Source organism: Vigna radiata, chromosome 10 (assembly GCF_000741045.1).
Source record: "Vigna radiata var. radiata cultivar VC1973A chromosome 10, Vradiata_ver6, whole genome shotgun sequence".
In the NCBI taxonomy this organism is placed as follows: domain Eukaryota; kingdom Viridiplantae; phylum Streptophyta; class Magnoliopsida; order Fabales; family Fabaceae; genus Vigna; species Vigna radiata.
Genome location: NC_028360.1, coordinates 9,909,272 through 9,912,185, shown reverse-complemented (window position 1 = coordinate 9,912,185; position 2,914 = coordinate 9,909,272). Strand labels below are relative to the sequence as shown.

At 30.5% G+C, this 2,914-nt stretch overlaps 1 protein-coding gene across 1 annotated transcript in view; it reads right to left on the bottom strand.

Moving 5' to 3' along the window:
• Window positions 1-2,914, bottom strand: part of LOC106774787 (probable cytochrome P450 516A1) — a 10,436-nt gene that overhangs the window by 5,192 nt on the left and 2,330 nt on the right. The window lies entirely within an intron of this gene.

Genomic DNA, 2,914 nt, shown 5'->3' with positions numbered 1-2,914 from the left:
GAGAAAAGAGAAGAAAAAAAGAAGGGTGTTTTACCTACTCCTTAAAGAATTTCAGTGAAGTGAGGGTGAGAGCACCATCAAATAAAAGCAGAGGTTACTTTTTTGGTATATACAGGGAGTGAAGAAAGTATTTTAGTTTTTAGGGTTTCATAAATAAAATAATAAATTAAAAAAAAATAAAATTAGGTAGGTGGGTTGGTGGGCCAACTCGGCTCACCACGGGTTCAACCCGCATGAGCCGGGTCTAAATGAGCCGGGTTGAAATCTGACCCGCATATAAGTGGGTTGTATTTTTCAAACCCAACCCGACCCAAACCCGTGACGGGCCGGGTTGGCTCGCGGGTTGTGACCCATTTTGACGGCTCTACCATTATCCTTAACAATCTTTCTCTTTCTCTCTCTGTATTAATGAACATTCAATTATCTTCAACAATCTTTCTCTTTCTCTCTCTACATTATTGAGAATAGTGGGAAGGTTTAGGGTATTTTTGGAATAAAAAAAATAGTAGGAAGACGTAGAATATTTTTGGAATAAATGAAAGTAGTGAGGAGGTGCAGGAGCACTTGGGGTGGTGGAGGGAGAAACACCCAAATATGTAGTGATCATATTGCATACATAATGTGTTGTGTTGCTTTTAATTAAGCCTGACACATTTTATGGTGTGGTTTTATTAATATTTTGGTTTAATGTTTCAAAAGGTCATTATTTTTGTCCAAAATCTCAAATAGAATCCTTTCTTTTTTTACGTCTCAATTAGGTCCTTATTTTTGTAAAATTGAATCAAATAGGACCTTTCCGTCAAATTGATCAGACGACATTAAGGAGGGCATTCTGAGTGTGTAGTTTTTTAATTAGGTGACATTAAAAAACTGTTTTTTATTTTTGAATTAAAAAATGGAGTTTAAAGTGAGGGCAAAGTTGGGAAATTAAAATGGAGTTGATGCGTTAATGAGATGATTTTTTTTATTTAATGCTAATTTCTATTCCTAATTAGTTTCTGCATCAGATTTTGCTCCTATAATGCCATCTTTCATCTTCTCCGATAACCAAATCACACTTCCATGACAGTCACTGTAAACAAAACTTCAAATTACAAGAACCCAATCACGAGTTTGTCAAACATTTTCACCACTCCAAAAATTCCCAAATCAAAAAATAGGGAAACCCTAATCAGAAAACTAATACGCGGCAAGGCATGAGTCCATGAGTCCATCGTCGTATAACCTCTGCTACATCAACAGTTTGGTGGACTCTTCTAGTTCTGTCATCCACTCTCATTAATGTCTCATTGCTAAATGTGATCCATCATTTTCTTCTTTGTTATCAATCGCAGAAAAATCCCCAGGCTGACCAGATAATACATCTGAATATGGAGCTTGAGAACTCTGATGCATTGCTGCAAGCAAAGATGATCCAGAAAGGGGACAAAAGGGTTCAACTTTTTGAGGGTTCATATTTACCAATAACTCTAAGGTTTAAACGTATATTAGTAAATTCAATTAATGTTTAAAATCTTAGATAGCATGCTGATAAACGGAAATGTGATGAACTACTTTGTCATCTACAAATTATGTGCAATGGAAGAATATTGACAAAGAATTTCCATGCATTCGGAAATAAATCGAGAAGTTTGATGATTGGACTACCTACGGATGACATGAATCCTTAAAAAAATTTATGTAACAATCATAATTCATGACTTGGTTTGTTAGTGATTTATAACTTCCAACTTACCTCTCCTTTATATATATATATATATATATATATATATATATATATATATATATATATATATATAACTCTAAACTTGCTTAAGAAGCCAAATAATTTCTCTTAAGTGATTAACAAGTTGTAACATTTCATCTTCCTATTGAGCTTCAACAACTTTCGCAAAGATAAAACCAAAGGAACTCACATATAACACAAATACTTTGACAGTATTTCTTAGCTATAATATATTACAACCTACAGTTAAAAAAATTTTCATTCTTGTCTTATTAATATTCTCACCTTAACCTTCACATTTCATTCTTATCTTATTAATATTCTCATATTAACATTCAATTCATAAATATTTGACTTATTCTTTCAATTTATTTTTAGAACAAGAAAAGTTACATCTTAAAATACAAAATGATATTCCATTTCACTCTGAAAAAAGAAAATTTTCAACAATTTTTCAGCTATAACAAAAAAAAATATTTAATTTATCTCTTGATTAATCCTTTTTAATTCAATTAGTACTAAACTAAGAGATCTTTCAGGCATGAAGATGGTAAAAAATACAATAAAAAACAAAATAAAAAATGAATTTCTAATTGATTGTTTTTAGCTAGGACGAGAGAAGAATTGATAAAAGTTTGAGTCAGAATCTATCATTGATAAATTTTACAACATGAAAATTTATTTTTTTATTGTATTTTTTTTTTAATTTTCTTTGATTGTTTAATATTTCACATTGTACTACTTTTGTATCAACTTAATAGACACGTGATCAATGGCATAACTGATAACCGACAGGTAAGGCTTAAAAAAAAGTATAATATACCCAATTGAAGCAAAATACTTTCTGGTACTTAAAATAAAAAATAAGTAATTATATATATATATATATATATATATATATATATATATATATATATATATATATATATATATATATATAACTTATTTAAGTCTAAATTTTAAAATTAGTCATTTAAAAAATGCATTAATATTTTAAAATAGAAATAATTACCAACGAAATGAAATTAAATTTACAGTTGGTATAGCTTTTGTGGCAACCTTGGCTGAGCAATTGCCACGAGTGGCTGAGCGAGAAGGATATCATTCTCTGACTCAGAAAGATTGATTGTTGAAACATCGGGTGGTGCAGTCCAAGTGAAGCCATGGAGCAATCTAGCAAAAAGCATC